The following is a 15764-nucleotide window of genomic DNA, read 5'->3' on the forward strand; positions in this document are numbered from 1 at the left end:
GAGTCCAAGAGCCTTCAAGACTGAGACAAGACAAATCCCAAGCGTCTTCAAGTCCGAGATAAGACAAGAGTCCAAGCGCCTTCAAGACCGAGACAAGACAAATCCAAGCGTCTTCAAGTCCGAGATAAGACAGAGTCCAAGAGTCTTCAAGACCGAGACAAGACCGAGTCCAAGCGCCTTCAAGACAGAGACAAGACAAATCCAAGCGTCTTCAAGACAGAGATAAGACCGAGTCCAAGAGCCTTCAAGACTGAGACAAGACCAAGTTCAAGTATTTTGAAGACTGAGACAAGACTGAGTCCAAGCGCCTTCAAGACCGAGACAAGACCGAGTACAAGCACCTTCAAGACCAAGACAAGACCAAGTCCAAGAGCCTTCAAGATCGAGACGAGACGAGTCCAAGCGCCTTCAAGACCGAGACAAGCCGAGTCCAAGTGCCTTCAAGACCGAGACAAGACCGAGTCCAAGTGCCTTCAAGATCGAGACAAGACTGAGTCCAAGCGCCTTCAAGACCGAGACAAGACCGAGTCAAGACCTTCAAAAACCAAGACAAGACCAAGTCCAAGAGCCTTCAAGACCAAGACGAGACTGAGTCCAAGTGCCTTCAATAGTGAGACAAGGCCAAGTTCAAACGCCTTCAAGACCGAGACGAGACTGAGTCCAAGCGCCTTCAAGACCGAGACAAACAGAGTCAAGTGCCTTCAAGAGACAAGGCCAGTTCAAACGCCTTCAAGACCAAGACGAGACTGAGTCCAAGCACCTTCAAGACCAAGACAAGACCGAGTTCAAGTGCCTTCAAGATCGAGACGAGACCGAGTCCAAGCGCCTTCAAGACCGAGACAAGACCGAGTCCAAGCGCCTTCAAGACCGAGACAAGACCGAGTCCAAGTGCCTTCAAGATCGAGACAAGACTGAGTCCAAGCGCCTTCAAGACCGAGACAAGACCGAGTACAAGCACCTTCAAAACCAAGACAAGACCAAGTCCAAGAGCCTTCAAGACCAAGACAGAACAGAGTCCAAGTGCCTTCAATAGTGAGACAAGGCCAAGTTCAAACGCCTTCAAGACCGAGACGAGACTGAGTCCAAGCGCCTTCAAGACCGAGACAAGACCGAGTTCAAGTGCCTTCAAGATCGAGACAAGACTGAGTCCAAGCGCCTTCAAGACCAAGACAAGACTGAATCCAAGCGCCTTCAAGAATGTATGTACTTTCAAATGTATTTTCATATTTTAAGTACAAAAAGTCTTGTTCCATTAGCAGATAATTTTACTTGTTGAGTGAAATTTACTCAAATCACGGTCAAACTTTGTTAATTCAAGTCATCTTAACTTGGCTAGATTTTAGATTTTTGCAATGTTCTCTGCATATATGAGTCACAGCTAAGGTGGTCCTGAAAACCAGCTGGACGAAAGAGGTCTGAAGATCTGGACACACAAGTCCCTGGGCGCTACACTGAGCTCGTCCACTGCTCCAGACGGGTGACACTGAAGGGCGGGTCAAATGTAGAGAACCAAACTCCAAAAGAGGACAATTATTCAGAGTGATATCTTTGTATTATTCATATAAAGGGACGTCAGTCTGGTCCCCACGCCCTGTGTCACGTCTGCAACTAAATCCAGATCCAAACATGTTCCTGCAGTCAGATTTGTTTTGTTCAGTGACTCATGTGAAACGATTATGAACAGTTTAGTGTTTTGCTCCCTGATTTTCCAGAAATCTGCTGTGTTTTTCATTCCCCTGTGATATTTGTTTTCATTCTGTTTTCCTAATTGGCAAGTCCACCTGTCAATCACGCCCACCTGAACTTGGAGAGAAGCAACAGTGACCAGACTCGAGGTAAAGAATTGAATTTCCATGGATCCCAGGAAAACTTACTGTGTGATATTGTACACAAAACTACAATGTATTCTATTGGTGGAAGAAGTACTCAGTTGCGTTACAAGAAATACTGAAGTAAAAGCAAAACTATCACATGAAAATATCTAATCAAGTAAAAGTATCAGTTTAAAAATTTACTTAAAGAGTTAAAAGTAAGAGTATTTTGTTCAAATTTTGAGAATTAATAAAGCTTGTATGTGTGGATTTTGATTCAGATTTGAGCTAAATTTTGTTCAGAAACAATTGAATCATTGTTTTTTTCCTAGCTGTTTTTATCTGTATATTTTTGTTTGCTCAAAATATGCTTGTTTCCATGGAGATGTCATTGCTCTGCCTGGAATATTCCACAGTATGACATTAAACAGCTCAAATTTACAAGATTTTATAGCACAAAAACACCTAGAAAAAACAACATTCTGACTGTAAGCCGGGTTGCCTCTCCACAGATCTGACCTGTAACTTGGCCTGGTTTGGTTTCCATGAAGATAGGAAGGAAAGTTTAATATCATACTGTGGAACATTCCAGACAAAGCAATAACATTTTGATAGAGAAAACGTTTGACAGACTCTCCATCAGAAATGTTTCACAGTTTTAAATACAGTACTTTACTACTTTTACTTTGTTCTCGTCCACCACTGAGTATTCTAATCTCCATACGTCTTTAGTCAGACAGTATTTGAAGCTCGTGTTCCTCACTCCAGACTCTGTTTGTACCAGGCTCTTCTCAGGGCGAGGTGGTCCGCAGCGTCACTTTGACTTTGAGCGAGCCTCGTGTTGACTGGAGGTGTTTTGACAGCTGCGTAACAACCAACCAGTGTGGGAACTCTGAAACAAAAGAGCACCTCTGTCAGTCTCAAACTTTGAGAAGTGAAGCTTTAACTGACAGAGGCCAGCGGAAAAGAGAACCATTATAGTACCATGACCAGACGGACTACACGTTTGACCAAATCACACTTCACAAACTACAAGTCTTGCCTCGTTTAAACGTTTATATATATTTATTTATGTTTCAGATGTGACTCATATAGAGGTAATTATACAACTTCTACCTAGTAACTGTCAAAATTTTATGGTAGTTATAATTAGAGTAATAAAATAAATGGCAACCCTATTATTATTATTATTATTATTATTATTATTATTATTATATTATTATTATTATTATTATTAGTTGTATTATTAGTTATATATTAGAGTAATAAAATAAATGGCAACCCTATTATTATTATTATTATTATTATTATTTGTATTATTGTATTATTTGTATTATTAAGGTTTGAATTATTTAAAAAAAAAAAATGAGAAGAAAAGTACTAAAAAAAATCCAGGAAGTAGCAGCAAGTTTTATGTCATCAATCCAAAAAAAAACTAAAAAACTAAAAAAAATAAATTCTCCCTTCATCTTGGATGTTTTTTTTTTTTGTGTGTGTTTTTTTTTTTTTTTTTTTTTTGATTGATGGCATAAAACTTGCTGCTACTTCCTGGATTCTTTTGTACTTTTCTTCTCATTTGTTTATTAGTACTATCCCAACAGTACGTACTAATAATTACAAAAATATAAAAACCTATTAAGTGCACTTTAAGATGTTCCTATTCAGAAAGGATGTGGAGTGAACTAACAATGTTTTCTAAATATGTTTCTTGTATAAAGGCAATATTATTTCAACAAAGTATGTTTGAAAAGCATATGAGTTTATATAAATACAATCATAATTAGCCTAATTAACGCATTAACATAGAGTTCACACAGAGGCCACAGTTAAACGGTTATTTTTAAGTTAATGATGTGACCTTATGACCAATATTAGCATCTAACTTCACACCTACGCTATAAGAAGTCTAGAATTGTTTGTAAATGTACACATTTCTTAGTAGTTTTGTGTTTTTCAGATGTAGGTTGGATTTATTTGTCACAAGGTTTGCAAAGCTGATTTGTCCAAACTTGTAACAAGACACTAGACCTTTGCTGGAAAGTTTTTGTTCCATGTATTTATATTTAGGTCTGAGGGACGGCTCTAACGTGTCGTCCCAAAAACGAGATTCAAAAGTCTGGGCAACCTTTTCTGAGGTTGGCCCCAAATTTTGGAACGCTCTCCCCCTTCACATTAAGAGCGCCCCTTCAGTCGATTCTTTTAAGTCTCGTTTAAAAACACACTTTTACTCACTGGCTTTTAACACGGTGTGAGAATTGTGTGCTTTGATTTATTTTATTTTAGCTATTTTTATTTATTATTAATTAATTATTTTTAAATTTTTATTATTATTATTTCTTTTTTTTTTTTTTGCAATTTTTATGTTTTTTTTTTTTTTTTTAATTGGCTTTCTTATTTATGTATTCTATGCTTTATTGTATTTAATGTGTTCATTGATATTGGGCCTACTCCGTGCAGCACTTTGGAGACTTTGTGTTGATAAAATGTGCTATACAAACAAATCTGGACTGGACTGGATTGGAAATTTAATGTCATGATTTTATTTTAACATTTTACTCATTACAAGAACATAAAAAAAAAACAAAAAATCTAAAAAAAAATTGCATCATAATTAATTTTTACTACAATTCACTCACAAATTTCTGAAAAAACAGCACATCTTATGCTTTAACTTGGCAGCTTCTCCTTCTATGACAAATTCTGAACTATTTTGACCTTAATACAGTGATTACAGTGCATTATGGGAAACTATAAGTGCACTAAATTTGACTCACCATGACATATAGCAACTCCAAAATGCTATTATTATCATTACATTGTACCCAATAAGGAACGCGCTTGTGTTTGATTGGATGTGTCATGCGGAGAGGTCATTGAGCCCAGGCCCGGTTCCGTGTGCCGGGACACTAATGGGACCATACATTAGGATATTATGGTAAATGGGTGGAAAGACACTGGCTTTACTGTGAGAAGCCATAGATTGACCTAAATGGGGGAAATAGTCCTTGTCCAGTCCAGTGTCCAAAAGCCATTACACTACTTACATTTGACTTAATTCTTGTCTTAACATTTGTCGTTTTGTTATCCATCCATTATGCCTGACAATGTAAATGAGTCATCACGCTCAAAATGGCTCCCAAAAGTGAACCGGCCTGATGGGAGTGAAGTCATTGGTGATTAAGCCCCAACCCTGGTCTCCATTGACTCATAGATGGAGCTAAAGGAGAGAAAATGAGTCCTCCTCACTTATACACTGCAAAAAATAAGAGACATGTGAGTTAATAAAGCCTCAGTGTGTAGCTTCGTAGCCATAAATAGTTTGTTATTATTGGGCTGATTAGGATCTCCTCCTGCTTGTTTCCATGAAAAAGTTGTTTCTTTGACTTTAACGTTCTCCAGCACGGCATAAAGTCCATCTCTCTCCACGGGGAATGGAGACTCTACCTCCAGAAAGCTGCACCTTTAAAACAAGAACAATAAGTAAGTAAGTAAGTCTTTATTTCTATAGCACTTTTCACAGACATTTTTGACACAAAGACACTTTACAGAGCATTATTCAGCATTTTTCATTCACTCTATACCTGGTGATGATAAGCCACTCTTGTAGCCACAGCTGCCCTGGGGCAGACTGACAGAAGCGTGGCTGCCATGCCAATAGGCTCCATCGGTCCCTTCGACTTCCACCATCACTCACACACAGACCACTTTCATACTAGGCAATGTGGGTGAAGTGTCTTGCCTAAGGACACAACGACAGTTATTCCCACTGGCGCCTCACAATATACTCAGGCCAGACAGTGACACGTAAAAAATACACATATAATAAAATATAAAACACAGGCAAAAAACAAACAAACAACAACAACAAGTTACAAATTGCTCAAAATAATGTTTTTGAAAGTAAAATGTCTTGATATATTGTCATTTTTTCATAAACTAAGCTCTTATATGTGGCTTTATGTCAATTATCCATGTTATATCGTGTAAGTTAATGAAGTGTCCTGCCAGACGTGAGGAGGCAGCAGTGGGATCCTGTTATATGGTCTTTAATAATATGTAATGTAATATACATATTTCATGTTCTATATCTTATATCAGGCTGACTTGACACAGAGGTGGGACCAAGTCGTTGTTTTGCAAGTCTCAAGTAAATCTCAAGTCTTAGACCTCAAGTCCGAGTCAAGTCTTAAGTCAAAGACAGGAAAGTCCAAGTCGAGTCTCGAGTCACTGGCCCATACATCCAATTCTAACTCGTCTGCTTTGAGCTTCAAGTCATTTCAAGTCTTTAAACCAACAAAGTACCAAATATAGCTTAGATTTCTGGCTAAATTGTGCTTAAAAAATCATGGTGTATTTATTTATATATGAGTATTTATATAAGAGTTGTAGAAATGCATTTTTTTTTTCCTTTTTAAATGTCTTGTCAAAATCTTAGTGCAAATTATTATGGTCAGAACAGAAAGTCTTGTCAAGTCACAGGGCTCAAGTCCAAGTTAAGTTCCAAGTCACTGAGCTTCAAGTCCAAGTTGAGTCCCAAATCTTAGTCCATTTTATCAAGTCAAGTCTCAAGTCCTAAAAATAGTGACTCAAGTCTGACTCGAGTCCAAGTCATGAAGTGCAAGTCCCCACCTTTGCTTGACACCACAGCCTTGTTTAAATTATGTACACTTTTCCAGTAGCCAAAGAAACAGAGAGACTGTTGAGATTTTTAAAAATTTTATTTTTAATTGTTGAGTTTAATTTTTAGCATTAATTTTTAGCAAAATTTTTAGCAATACCAATTCCATGGAGCCACAAATGTTTTGGTGCGAATCGGTAATAAACTCATGATCATAATAATTAAACCAGTCAATGGATCGAGCATTTTACTCTAAACAATAGTTTCATTTTAATACCACAGTTTATTTGTTAATTGACTTGTCAGTGCAATATTAAAGTCACACCTGCTTGTCTCCATGGAAATGTTATTGCTTTGCCTGGAATGTTCCACAGTATGGTATTAATTATCTATCAACACTGAGACAGGTCAGATCTACGGTGAGACAGAAAAGAATTCATGTTTTCAAGGCATTTCTGATCTATAAAAACACCTGCTAGAACATGAACACAAGAAAGACACAGCCACAACATCTTACGGACATGAGCAGGTGGCAGACGCTCCGCCAGAAAAGTTACACAATGCACCTTTAACATAAGATTACCATTTATGCCTTTAAAATAGCTGAAGTTGTGTCTTTCACCCCAAAGACAGCTGACAGAACTGACCCGTTCTCACTGCAGGTTGGGGTCACGCACTCGGGCCCCTGCACCTTCGCACACCCCGGGCTACAACCACTCAGCAGCCCCCCCGTCAACCCCCTCCCACCCCCCAACCCGGTCCAGCCTGCATAGTCACATCTGGCCCCCTTCGACCCGGGACGTTTTCCTTCCCTTATTTAAAATGCACCAGTGGTTCCCATTTAACACCTGTTCGCCCTAATTTCCATTTTCGGGTACGCTGCGGATTTGAAATCATTTATCACTTCCCAAATGGCTTCCACATGTTCCTGGCCGTTTCCCTGTGTGTGTGAGGGGGTCCTTCCTGCCTCCGGCCAACCTTTTCCAAATGTATTAAAATTCAGTTTGGCCCAAAGAAGTTGAGACACTGATGTTTCATTGTGGTGATGTCTGGTAATTATTAGGCTAAATTAGGGTTCAGGCATGTGAGCTGACAGGGAGGACCTCATGTTTTAGAGGGGAGATGGGGCGAGGAGTTAGGGCCAAGGTGGTCTGTCACGCCTGGTGCACTTTTTTGACTTTGTTCGGCAATAGAGGCACGTCAGTCATAGTGAAAAGGCTCGCCACCAGGAACTATCGACTGGTTAGGGGCCGGCCGGGGTCGTGAGGGGTACCGCGGGGTCCTATGGGTGCAGAGTGTGTCAAAAGCACTCCGCAGTGAAGATAGACTCCCACATAGATGAACATGAAATACCCAAATGGAGTCCAGTGATATATGAGGTGAAAAGTCACATTGTGAAAGCAGGATTACAGCAGAGTGGAAACTGTTTGAATGAGCTGAATCAGATTAAGTCCCTGAGCCTCACTGCGGTGGTTATGTGTAATGGACTTTGACAAAAATTGGAAAAATTACATGAAACTGATTGGAAAGTGAAATGAGAAGTAATTATGTATGTATTACAGTATTACCCACCCATAAAGCATAGCACTGTTAGCGCAATAAGATATTGTTAAGCCAAAAACAATATTGATGGATTCAATTATTGGGAAATGCTTTTGCCAAATTTCCTGCATATCATTGTATCATGTATAATTTTCAAATCAATTTATTTAGATTTGACACCAGACATTAGATAACAAGCAGTGTTTGTCAGTGAACAACCAGAAAAGAAGGAATCTGCATGCTGGTACTTGTAGTTTTGCTTTTTGTTCTCCCCAGGTGTGATGTTAACTCAATAAATTTCTAGAAATTTTAACCTTCAACAATTCAGATTTTTTTAAATGTAGATGTAAGAAAAGTTTTTTGATACGTGCCTCTTGCATTTGACCCGTTCTTCAATGCTGCTGGGACAATATTTTAGGATTGTCCAGTTGAGCCATTTTTAGACTGAACAAATATCAGGTGTCAAGTCAGACCAGAACACTTGGAGGAAACACACCTATAGAACAGGAGAACATGACAACTCTGCCGAAGATGGTCATGCAAAATATATTTTAGTTAAAGGTGCACTGTGTAATTTGTCTGCTGGAGGGTCCGTCACCTGCTTGTCTCAATGGTGGAATCAGCTGGAAAGTCGCCGTGGCTGCAAGGTCCCCAAGCTGGAACGTCCCCCTGAATTGTACCCTTTATGAAAGTTATTTAATCTATCTATATAAAAAGTTTTCTCATCATGTATATAGAATATGGTCAAATTTTTCTATAGTGCTTTTCCAACTTCAGGGCACTCAAAGCGCTTTACAACAAGGAACCACTCACTTCACACACATATTCATAAACCAGTGTACGCAAACACTGAGAGCGCGGTGGGTTAAGTGTCTTGCCCAAGGACACAATGACAGTATTCATCTGTGGGAGCTGGAAACACACCAGCAAACCAGTGGGTCAGTGGATCTGACCGCTCAACCTGTGATGTTTTTTATGTCAAGAGTGGGATTGGAACCGCCAACCGTCAGATCAGTGGACGAACCAACTGAGCTACTGCCGTATACAGTATTAATTACACACCCAAGTTACAATGTTTTTCAACACATTCGTTGATACATACAAACAAAACATGCAAAAATGATGTGATCTCAAACACCAGAGATGGGACCAAGTCTTCGTTTTGCAAGTCTCAAGTAAGTCTCAAGTCTTTGACCTCAAGTCCAAGTCAAGTCCCAAGTCAAATACAGGTAAGTCCAAGTCGAGTCTTGAGTCACTGGCTTATAAGTCAAGTCCAAGTTTGAGCTTCAAGTCATTTCAAGCCTTTAAACCAAAATACCAAATATTGCTTAAATTTCTGCAATTTATATGACTTTTAAGTTAAATTGTACTTACAAAGTCATAGTATATTTATATATGAGTATTTATAGAGTATATAAAAGTTGTAGAAATGCAAACTGACAATTAACAATTCACAAGATCTTAGAGTGAATCATTACGGTCAGAATAGAAAGAATTCAGATTTAAAAGTGCTTCTCAAGTCTTCTCAGGTCACAGGCCTCAAGTCCAAAGTCACTGACCTTCAAGCACAAGCACAAGTCTAAGTCCATTTTATCAAGTCAAGTCTCAAGTCCTAAAAATAGTGACTCAAGTCTGACTTGAGTCCAAGTCATGACTTGCAAGTCCCCATCTCTGTCAAACACAAACAAAAAGTAAGAGAAAAGAGTAAATACAGTGTGTTAAAGTACTCCTCAGGAACAGTTTCTGGTGTGGCGCTACTTACAAATTATGTTCATGGCAGCTGATAAGAAAATAATCAACAGTTACAGATGCTCTTACACAGGGAACAAGCAAAAAAATATTTAAAATACAGTTTCATAGTAAACTTCTGCAAGCAAATGAGGATTATATTGACATTGATTATACTGACTCTCTCTGATCTGTTTAAATCAACTAGTTTTTACATTTTGAAGACAGTAAAAATCAGGTACACCGCCTTTAAGACAAAACAAAATAAGCATGATCCATACTTGTGTACTGTTGTGAGAACGAGTTACTTTTATAAAACGGATTTGTCATCTTTTGAATCCACACAAATTGTAGGTGTAAGGGAATTATCATCAAAAACACTTTTCATCATCAAGGGCTGGAGAACTGGCAAAAAGATATTTCCACAAACACACACCAAAAAAGCAAAACGACTCAAATTCAATCTAATTATGAAAGACGTTGTTTACAAAGTAGGTTTTTGAGTCGCTAAGCTGTTTGAAACTGTACTGTAAGTGTGGCTAATTAAAGCAGGCTCTGAAAATGTGCACTATCAGATACGCTCAGTAACAAAGTCTGTGAAATTACTCATTAGAATTTCATTAAAAGGTACAGCCCTATCATCTGAGCAAATCGTAACCTTTAAAACGCTTTCAGGGAGCCAGCTGCGTTTGATGTCATATCTCATTCAGGATTGAGGCTAAATTGGACCATTTTAAACACATCATTGTTTCGGAAGTAAATTATCAGCCTAATTAATGACAGTGATTGCGAGGGCTGGTGGCTCCTGCAGGAACGGATCACAAAGGCTCTGCTGTGGTTTGTGTGGAGAGCCCCATCAGGAAACAAGGGAGCAGGAGATAGGACAGCAGCGAGGAGGTGAAAGTGACTGGAGCCATCGCTGGTCCTGGTCCTGCTTCGTTAATCGACTAACTCCAAAACATTATCGCGTAGATGAAAGGAGAGAACGTGCTCAGGATTACAGTATTACCTGACACTCCTGAATTTTGGACATAGGGCCTCATTTCCTAGTGAGTCAGAGTGTTGGAGACGTGTGGAGACATTTTTTTTTTTAAATATTCCATCCAGTCCTTGTATTTGCAGAGGTCGCTGGTGCTAGGCTAGTGCATGTCAATGGCCATAGTTATCCTGCCACTAAAAACAGTCTTACCCACTCCACAAAACACCCGAAGCAAATCTGTTATTACGCCAAACTGTTGATGTAAATGTCTGTGTTGATAGAATAATTTTAGAAGTAACATCAACCTCTCTTTTGACTGTGATTATAAGTTAGAAAGCACCACTCCTTTGGCACAAACTGGTTACACTGACACAATATTCCACAGTGCTACGTAGAGGTATTATATGAATCTGTGTATCATTTGTTCATTCGTTTTTCAAAATGAAACCAAAAATAAGAAAATGAATGTTTTGTCTCCAAAACCAAAATGGAAACCCCCCCCCCAAAAAAAAACAGATAACGATTTGTTTTTTTCAGTTTTTGATTTTGTGTTTAAATGAATAATGGAAAAAACAAATAACCGTTGTTTCCAGTTTACGTTACTTAAACTGCAATGCCGGACTTTTGCACCACATACAGACTGAACCAGGTCTAAATCAGGACTAAACCAGTACTAAACCAGGTCTAAACCAAGACTGAATCAGGACTGAGCATCAGGATGTGTGCCTGTGTACACTGTCAGCTGATCAGGACTAAGACCGGGACCAGATCGGGACCAGACCAGGAGTGAGACCAGTTCAGTCCTGGTTTAGACATGGTTCAGTCCTGGTTCAGCGCGGCATCGCAGTTTAAGTCACGTAAATGGGAAACTTTTTTTTTTTTTTTTTCATTATTCATTTAAAGAATCATTATCCATTTTTTCATTTTGGTTTTGGAGAGAAATAATGAAAAAAAAGTTTTTTGTTTTCTTATTTTTGGTTTTATTTTGAAAAACTAATGAACGAATGATACATGGATATATATGCTAAATTGTTTGTTTTTTTCTCCTTTTTCTCCTTTAAACCATGTCATATTGTTATTTCCTGATTATAAACAAACCTGAGCATCTTATCTTGCATATTACTATTTCAATCAGCGTCTTGAGAGTGCAAAACATGAAGATATACTTGCCTAAACTTCTCAATGGTATGGCATTAAACTTTTATCTTGTATTTTTATTGCTCAAAAAACGTCAAAAACATGCATTGTTACTGTGAGTGGGATCGCCTCTTCACAGATCTTACCTGTAACTTGGCCTGGTCGCTAAACAAGGAGCCAGAACTGTCCACCAGAAAAGTTACATAGCACTTTTAATGGTCTTATTTGTCATTGTGCAATTGTTGATAAAGGAAATATTCTCACTACAAATAAACAAAAAATACACAAATACATACATAAATATATAAAAAAATGTTAACCACTCTCCCACTGAACCACATGTTAACATTTAATCCAAGCATTTGCCTTTTTATTAAGACACAAAAGAACATTAAGATCTTTTTTTTCTTCAATTTTTAAAGCACATATTGCATCTATTGGATCTCCTCCGAGTCCCGTCTGCCAATCATTAAAACATTTGTTATAACAGTAATCAAAAGCCCATCGCGTGTCTCTAAAGGAGGCCCTGATTGAGTCATTCATATTAGTTAACTTGCAATTAAGTCCACCATTACAATTTAAGAGTAACCTCCCAGCTTGGAGAGAACTTGGCTTGTTTTAGTCCCAAGTGTTGCCACCGCGGTTGGTATTTCAAAGGTTTATGAAGCCTGCGGGGCAAATTAAACAGCTGCGTTTTCCCAGCATGCACCTCTCTGCCTGTTAGCTGAACCGTACCCTGTATTTGATTGCAATGTTATAGCTCCTGATGAGTTTCCTGATTTTATTTAAACTTACAGTCCCAAAGAAAGTGCCCTAACCTTGACTGACATATGCTCTCCTCCGCACATGCACCTTCTCTAATGCCGACACACACTTCTGTTCTAGTCATTTTCACTGAATATTGATAAGTAAAACTATGGAACGATACTTTTTGCACTTTCAAACAAGAAAAACATTACAACAACAGCATTAATCCCAATGGCAATTCAGTTTTCAGATATTTGGTCAAGTCAACAAACCATGAAAAAAGTTCTACCAACATATTTTTGAGGGTTTAAGACACTCACCAGCCCAAATGCATTCATGTTTGGACCATAATTTAAGAAAGCTGCAGTTGCTTAGCAGATGAGACGGCTAACTGACCGGAATATAATTAGCTCTTTGCTCTCCATCATGTGCAGAGACTTGTGGGAGTTGAAGTCTTTAGGAGCCAGCACATGTCTACAAGTGGGACAAATCTGGCTTCCCGTTCAACAGAAGCATTACAAATAGTGGGAGGAGTTTGCCATGGATTCTTTTTGTTTTTGTTCTTCTTTTTGTTCTTCCTCCTGCTTCCTCAATCTGGTTCATGTAGCTCCTGCTGCTTGAATGTGTCCCTCAGAAGCACGAGCAGTTCACCGAAGATCTTTGAAGATGAAGTTCTCTCTGAGCAGGTCCAGCTGCGGTGGTGCTGTGTGGCTGAAACGACACTGGCCTGAACTGTGTAGAGTATTTTTTATTTATTAATACAATTTTTTAACTGGTTAAACTTGGACTCATTGTTGTGGAGATACGCTGAGGTTCAGATTCCTCTGTTGGAAGTCTTCAGGGATGCAGTACCCCCCACTGAAGGGCTGTTAGAGGAGGAAGACTCAGACACAGTCCTCCCCATACAAGGACTGGACTCTCTTGTTCAGAGAAGGTGGATTTATCAGGATAGCCATAAGCTAAACTGGGTTGGGTCAGGGCTTTCTCTGGCACATGTTCCTTTTGGGCACCATTTTCCACAGGAGAGGACTCACCACTTCCTTTTACAGTGAGGAATCATGGAATCATCATCATCCAACATGGTTTGCAATGGCCAAAACTCTTGCCATGCAAAGCCTCCACTGTCGACATCTGATCTTGGATTAGACCAGTTAATCGAAGACCGATTAGACCAGTTAATCGAAACTTTGCCTTTCTCTCCCACCCTGCTTTTCCTTCTCTGAGGATGGCGTGTTCATGGAAGAGAGAAGCTGAGGACCTGGGAGGATGGGAGCAGGTTTAGTGGTATCAGGGGTGTGGGTCAAGGAAACAAGAGCAGAGTAATCCTGTTCCTATAATAACAAAGTCTTTACAGGTGGAGCAAAGTACATTTATACACATAATACAGATGGGGGCAGTTAAAATGAATATTGTTAAAAAGCAAAACTGTGTTGTAATACAGTGAGTTGTTCTTGGGTTTAATCAGTAAATGAAAATACCAGATTTAACATTTGTGACTTTCCTTTTTGAATATTTCATGGCAAAGTACAAAGTAATAAATAAAGAAAACTGTCTTTTAAGGCTTCATCTGAAAACTACCAACTGGAGACCCTCTCACCTGAAAAGTTACACAGAGCATCTTTAAACAGTCTTCATAGCCCATTTGAAGTCACTTTTCTAACATATTGTGTATTTTTCACAGGTATTTCCGCCACACTTGAGCTGCTGGCGCTGGTTGCCTGGGGCCAGCTGATGTCTTTGGTTAGATTTGTAGCTTGCTGTGCTCCTCCAGTGGATCCTAATTTGCACTTTAGTGAGTCTGACACTTATGACTCGACAGTACCTGTAATTAAAGCAGATGGTCCAATCCCCTTTAACAAAGTGGGCCTTTTACACTGCTCTAATCCACGTCCCATTTGTGTCACCAAGCTGTGCACCGGGCCATTCCCACGCCAGGTCAACACATGGCTTTTGTCTCATTAAAACATATGAAGAAAGATGGTGTTTGGAAAAAGGTGAATGAACTCAGCATGGCCAATTAAACACCACGAAAAACAGTGTCTAGCCAAGTTAAAATGACTTAAATTTAACAACATTTTACTTTATCTGAATAGATTCAACTTGACAAGTAAAATGATCAATGGAATATATATATATATATATATATATATATATATATATATATATATATATATATATATATATTTTTTTTTTTCAAGCAACATAAAATTTTGTTTCTTATTTTAAGTGCAAAGAGTTGTGTTTTTCTTATCCGTATAGCAAGATGGATTTTCATATTTTAACTACAAAAAGTCTTGTTAAGTGATATTTACTCAAATCATTCAAGTAATCTTAATTTGGTTTTAGTTTTTACAGTGAAGGTTTATGATACGCTGCAAAAAAGTAATATTCAAGTTACTCAAATTAAGAAGATTTAACATAATTTGAGTAGATTTTACTTGACAATTAAAATGATCTACCAATAGAATATGTTTTTTTTTTTTTTTTCTTATTTCAAACAAAATAATATTTAGTCTCTTATTTTAAGCAGAAAGAACTGTTGTTTTGTTATCTTCAGAGCAGCTAGATGTATTTTCCTATTTCAAATGCAAAAATACTTGTTCCATTGGTATGTAATGTTACTCAAATCAATATAACATGTTCTTAATTAAGTCTTTTAGATTTTAGTTTTTGTAGTGCAGGTTTTCATGTTTTTCTGAGTATTATTTGGCTTGGTGGGATAGTACCTGTAGTAAATACTGTATGTATCGTAGCTTTACATCAGTCAAGTGGCAGTTTGAGGAAAAAAGTATAAAAATTTATGAAATAGAGATGATTATAAAACAGTATCCCTCTACCTTATGTCATCAACACTGAAAATGTCATCAAAAACTGTTGAAATCAGTTGAAAATGTTATAATTTGGAATTAGTCTAATCATATATTGTACAGGTTTCAACTCCTTATTAACATTATGATTGCTATGATTGGTGGACTAACAGCTATTTACCTCTGTGGCTACATTCAGACTGCAGGGCTTAATGGTCAATTCAGATTTTTTTGCGAGGTCGTTCACATTTCCAATTAAATGTGACTTGTATGTGATCTCCAGTGTGAACTTTAAATGCCCCAAAAGTGTCCCGCATGTGCATTGGAAGTGGGATTGTTATGTGCTTCCAATTTCTGCCTACTTCAGCGCAGAATATTGATGTTTGTCGCTTGGT

The sequence above is a fragment of the Boleophthalmus pectinirostris genome, unplaced genomic scaffold (genome assembly GCF_026225935.1).
Source record: "Boleophthalmus pectinirostris isolate CB_2022bp ecotype Guang Dong unplaced genomic scaffold, ASM2622593v1 HiC_scaffold_5, whole genome shotgun sequence".
Lineage (NCBI taxonomy): Eukaryota > Metazoa > Chordata > Actinopteri > Gobiiformes > Gobiidae > Boleophthalmus > Boleophthalmus pectinirostris.